General features: G+C 30.1%; 1 long non-coding RNA gene across 1 annotated transcript; it reads left to right on the forward strand.

The window, feature by feature from the left end:
* Window positions 1-956: 956 nt before the first annotated feature.
* Window positions 957-2,714, forward strand: LOC114176301. The gene is made up of 3 exons (XR_003602986.1): window positions 957-1,060; window positions 1,177-1,249; window positions 2,491-2,714. It is a non-coding gene; the product is annotated as an uncharacterized LOC114176301 (long non-coding RNA).
* Window positions 2,715-6,317: the final 3,603 nt, after the last annotated feature.

Here is a 6,317-nt window from a genome sequence, read left to right on the forward strand (position 1 = left end):
TAATTCTTATCTTACATATTAATTTATAAAAATAAATTAGGCTTCAATTTATGGACAATAATATTATATTTTTTATTTTTTTTATTTCACTTTTTACTTTTTGTTGTGATTTAGTGTAAATGATTGATTAATGTATTTTTTTTTGTTTTAAAATTAATAATTCACATTAAATAACATAAATAAATAAAGTATGAAAGTAAAAAAAAGTGAACTCAAATTATAATTTTTCTAAATTTATATATTAGATTTAAATTTACAAGAAAAGGAAAGCGAACCTAAAGATGTAATATGTTGCGAAAAAGAAAAAAAAAATGGATCTCGTTGTTTGGATTTAGTATATTAAATAATAAAATTAAAAGATAAAATGCAAAGAAGTTAATATTGACGCTAAGAGATTAAGATTTTTTACTTGGCTGTGGAAGTTAACAAGTGGTCCAGTGGTTTTGAGAGGGCGTTGACCTTTGCGGATTCAGGGTCCACGAAATGAGCCCTCACAGCACACAAGGGACTGATTTCAATTATGCTCATGCTCACAATTTCAATTTCTTTGTGATTCGTCTTTCCTGAAATCAATACATGTCACTATACCAATGGTCTACTATTGAAATTATTTTTTATATTTTTTTCTTTCCTTTTTATTGAAAGATATCATGAGAAATTCAAGTTTGAATTCTAAAGTAGATAATAATTCTAATCAAATTAATAATAATAATAATATTTAACAATATATTAATAAAGAAAGGAATTTGAAGAAATAAAATTGATTTATTGAATTTAAAAAGAGGACCAAAGAGATTTGAGTTTAACTCTTCTACTAATAAAAAACAATTGTAAGTCCCATTTTTCTTTCAGCTTTTAAATGATTGGGTCTAGCTTTTCGTGGGCCTAAGGCCGACCCAGTAAGGAGATCAAATACTCTTTCCAGCCCCCTAATCCTTGCACTCTGTCTCATTTATAGAAAATCAGATTTCTCTCCTCTGATCTTTTCTCCAGGTAGAGCTCTGCTAGGGCACAACGAACCTCCCTCCTCTTTGGCTAGATACGTTCATCCTGCTTCTAAGTAAGTTAAACCTTGAGGTTCCTGATCTGTTTTTTCCTTTTTCACCGTTTTAGTACGTTGGTCTAGTTAGGGTTTAACTTTGTACCCTTGTTTCTGTCCTGGTTTCCACTTTTCAGCTCACTACCATAGTTCTTAGAGCTGCGATACTTTTTAGTTGCAGGTCTGTAGCATTTTTGGTACCTAAGCAAGGTAAGGAAAGCTAGGTTTTAACGATTTAAAGTTATTTCTCCATGTTTTTGGTCTGTTGAATGCTTGAATGATATTTTGGATTGTATGAAACTGGCTTGCTTGCATTTTGTATGTTCTCTTGAGTGATGTTTCTGCTGCATGTGCGTAACAATGGCGAGTACTGTCATTCTCGCCCAAGCGAGCTTGTCTCGCCTAGGCGAAAGTAGCTGAAACTCGCCCTGGTTCTGCTCGAACTTCTCGCTCAGGCGACCAACTCTTGTTTTGAGCGACGCATTATCTCGCTCAGGCGAGAATGGCTCGCTCAAACGAGAATGACTTGCCCAAGCGAGCCCTCGAGGAAACCAGTTGTGCCCTCTGCTCGCGTCCTCGTCCAGGCGAGGGACTTTAGTTTTGGGCGAGATGGTCTCACCCAAGCAAGAGCTCGCAGAGTGCCACTGTTGCAGGTCTCGCTCAGGCGAGGATGCCTAGCTTAAGCGAGGCAGTTGCTGATGCTTGGGCAAAGGCTCCTAGCCTAAGTGAGAGGGGTGCATATTTGATCGAGTTTTCTTTAATTTATACATGGATTAGTTATATGTCATGAATATGCCTGGTTCTTTGAGCTATATGCACTGAAAATTGGTATGTTAGCATGAGTAACACATGGGATTCTGTTTGGTTGGTTGAGAACTTGCATGAGAATTGAATGTTGAGATAACTAGTGGTGGTTATGGTATGAGGAACATGAATTCGGTATGAGATAGGCATAATTCCATGAGTCTCGTGGGGAGATTTCATGGTGGTATGTAGTGTATATAAGTAAAATAAGGATTCAAGTAAGGATCGCATCCCGAAACTCTAAATGATCAGTGAGTCTCATGTAGAGCAAACTGATCCGAGTGGTGAGAGTAGCGGGAGGCCCTAGTCTCTGGCATGATAATGATCTTAGATGCTTAAAGGCTAACCTTGTGTGTGGTAGGGTGAAACCCATTGGCAATGGCTCTGCAGAGCAGTAGAGGCCACCACAAGCGCAAGCGTCCAGTGAATCCGATCTTATTATATTTATCCGAATAATTGAGTCATAGTGTCTTGCTTGTTTGCTATAACATGAATTGGTGCTTACTTTGCTGCATGCTTGAGAACTGTTTTAAGTATCTGTTTGCTATAATATGTTAAGTTTATTTTACACTAGCTTACCCTTTCATTTATGTGTATGTTCGTGTCTTGCTTTCTCTTTTGCGATGATCACCTTATGGTGGGAGCAGATGGGAGAAATGTCGAAGGTAGACCTGATGGTGGCAGCGGTGCTGTGTAGTTTGGACCTGTCTTTGTGGCTCTTCGGAGCAGTTTATGGCCCCAGTGCCTTTTTGTAATATCTTGCTCTAGGAGCACTCTTTTGCAAACTGTAAAACTTTTGTCTTGCACGTTTTGTATGGCATCCTTGGTGTGACTTGATATCTTTTACATACTTTATTGGATGACTGTAATAATGAACCCTCGTGCATACGATTCATCTGATTATTCTTGTTTCTATAATTATGCGATGTTGTTATTTAGTAGATTTAATCTATTTAAATGAGATGTCACAATAATAATTAATATTTATTGATAAAAAATAAAAAAAACGAAGTCTTTTATTCAAGTAAAATATAATAAGGATAGATAATTAATTTTTACTTTTAGATATTTAACATAATTTTATACTTTACTCGTTTAGATATTATTAAGATAATCTACGTAAAATTATTTAAAAGTACTGGTGTATAATTTTTATGGAGGATAAGATGATGTCTTTTATTTTTATTATTATTATTACTATTATATATATATATATATATATATATATATATATATATATATAATTTTTAACTACTAAAAATAGTTAACAAATGCTTATTAATTACATTATAATATTTATACTTAATTTCTTTAATAAATAAGGAATGAAAATACTTGTACCTATTACTTTCATAGTATTCAATAAAGATAAATATTTAGAATACATTTTGGATTTTATCTAACAATATTTGCTAGTACAACTTATTTTGTCATCTATTTCACTAACTAAGTTTTCAATTTAATAAATTTTCTCTCTCTATAATTGTTTTGTTCTTTTTCTCGTGTGTATTTTGCTAATCGGTCAACTTTGATTAATTCCTTAATTTGTTTTATTTGTAATTAACATTTTTTTCAAGTTGTGTCCACCTGATAGATAAAATTAACACCACCTATCTCACTTAGGTCCCATTAACGATTTATTTCAGATTGGTTGATGTAAGTGTCATATGTTATTGACGAGTCTTAGAATCTCTCTCCTACTTGTATTAGGGATGAATGATTTTAACTATCGTTTACAAAATTAAAGATTCTAAACTTATATAAATTTTGCAACATAGAACACTAATTAAGTGGAACCTTTGTTGATTCTCAGAAAATAAATATTCATTATTCAATATTTGATATTCTTCATGTTCAAAATTAGTTTTGAAGTTTAGGAATTCAAAAACGTAAAAAATAAATTCAAAAATAAATTCAAAAATCAAAAATACAAAATTAATAAGACGAAAAAATCAACCACATGTTTAAAAATCAAACAATTTTTCTTATCATAGTCTTTTAGAAATTCATATTCAAATTTGAATAATTAACTAATTCAATTAATCATTAAGACTAATTATACAAATTAAATCAGAGTATCATTCGATCTGATTCATATTTAATTATTAAACTAAAATTAAATCCATTCATAATTTAATTACAAAACATCATTTATTATCACAAATAGAAAAGCCAAAATTAGAGAAAGAAAAAACAAATTTCGGAGTGATGAACTACCGGTACGAAACCTTGTATAATCTCGCTTTCTCAAAACTCTAGTTCTCCATTCCATTGATGAACAATATAAAACTCTCAAATAAGTTCATAGAGAAAGAGAAAAAAAAATCAAAAAGATAATTCCTATAAATTATTTAAATAGTTTGGAACATGAAGCGTAAGCCTAAAAAGCGAGTTTTAATCAGGTCTACAAATCCATTTACAAAAACTTTAAACTAACATAAAAAAAAAAGTATAAGTCCAACATCTTTTATAAAACCTCAGCAAATATCCTTCAATTTAAAAAATTATAAAAAATAACAAATAACATGAAATCAAAGAAACTATATGTCCATTTTATAACATTGGTATAATTTGCAGCAAATATTACATGGATAATAATTTTATATAAAAATATATATATTTCAATCTAACAGTGAAAATATAGTTTTATATCATTATTATTTAAGTTAATTTTGATTAAAACTAAAATACTAGAAATGAAAACATAAATGCATAATAAGCCCTTGGATTTTGTCCTTTTCAACTTGCTGATACCTTCATTACGAGTATACGTTTCCGATTCGTAGTCACACGTTGAGACCCAACATGGAGAGTTGATGAATGACAGTGGGTCCCAAAATTTATTTGGGGTTGAAAAGGCATTTTGAACATAGCAATCTTATATTAAATGTTTATATGCGAAATTCGTGTTAAATTGTGACTTGTGATGGGTTTATTTGTTATATATTAGAAGCAGACAAGTCTTCCAAAAATCTTGTACACATGTAAGGCAAAGTAATGATGGCCAGGAAACACAAATAACGTGGAGATGCATAGAGAGAAAAAAGGAATGAAGAAAGTTAGAAGTGGACATGTGAAATTATAATCATGGTTCCACTGAATGGCCATGTTCTCATTGTCCTTTCAGCTAGCTACTACTAAGGATGTTTTATTAGTTTAATGAGTATAAATCTCACGTGCCATATATGTTCACACATATTCTCTTTAAACAGAGGAAGTGAAGTTGAGTTCTTGAACTTGTGTTTCAGAAACTTAAAAATCTCATTGGAATATTCTTCTTCCAGAACTATATATATGTTCTCTTTCTTTTTGAGTGGAAGGTGCATTAGTTAGAGTTTGCATCATGAGATTCTGTAGCCACTTATTGGGAAGACATTGAAAAGATAATTCGAAATTGCTAATGTTTCATTCACCACTACGTGTGTTCATCAGGCGTTTTTTATTCCAACAATTATACCAACAAACAACACAATCCACTTTTGTCACCATTTAGAGCATGTTTTCCAACTCACAGGGGAACACACACTATTCATAATACATGTACATATAACCATTAGCTAACCCGCATTATATACATACATCATACATATTTATATCTCTCTCTATTAGTTTTCGTGTTAATGAAAAATTATTGTTAATCGGAGAGAAAAATTATAAATTTCAGTCATCTAATAGATGAACTAACAATGCAAAAGGCTCGTTAATAGTAACACATTTAATTAAAAATGTATATTCTTTTAAATTCATTATTTAGATATAATTTAATAATTTATATTTATATTGATATTTTTATAATAATAAAAATTTTCTATTTGTTATGTTTCCTTTTTCTCCATGTCTATCTATGTCTCTCTTTCTCTGTATGCTAGAATACTTCTTATTTTAGAAATAAAAAACTATATAAAGATATTTATAATGTTTAAAAAAATATTAAATGTGTGTCAACGAAAAAATTTGATACAACATTGAACTAAAATTTCAGAAAGGAAAAAAAAATATATAATTAAAAGTATGATAATATGAAAATTATTTTAAAAATATAAGAAAATTTTCTAAATATCAAACCAGGTCAACCATTAAAAGATAATAAAAAGTGTTTCAATAACAAATATTTTTTAAATGAAACAAAAATTAAGAATAAAAGAAAATAAAGAAGATAAATCTTTTATATCATCTAGTTAATGAAAAGTTTACACAATTAAATACTTGAAATTGAGAGTCAAATATTCTCTAATAAAAAAACAATAAATAAAAATATTAAAATAGAATAAAAATAATCAAATATGAGACAAAAACTATTTGATTTAGTAAAACTGATAACATGCATGATTCCTCCTTATCTTATGTTATTTAATACCATAACGTTAGTCACCATTGGTAAAGGTAGCAAAGCAAGCTAGGAATGACAAAGTAGGACCTTGACATTTCAAGCATCCAAGAAGAAGCTCAAATCAAAAAATAAACTACCAAGCAT

Source organism: Vigna unguiculata, chromosome 3, assembly GCF_004118075.2.
Source record: "Vigna unguiculata cultivar IT97K-499-35 chromosome 3, ASM411807v1, whole genome shotgun sequence".
Classification (NCBI taxonomy): Eukaryota; Viridiplantae; Streptophyta; class Magnoliopsida; order Fabales; family Fabaceae; genus Vigna; species Vigna unguiculata.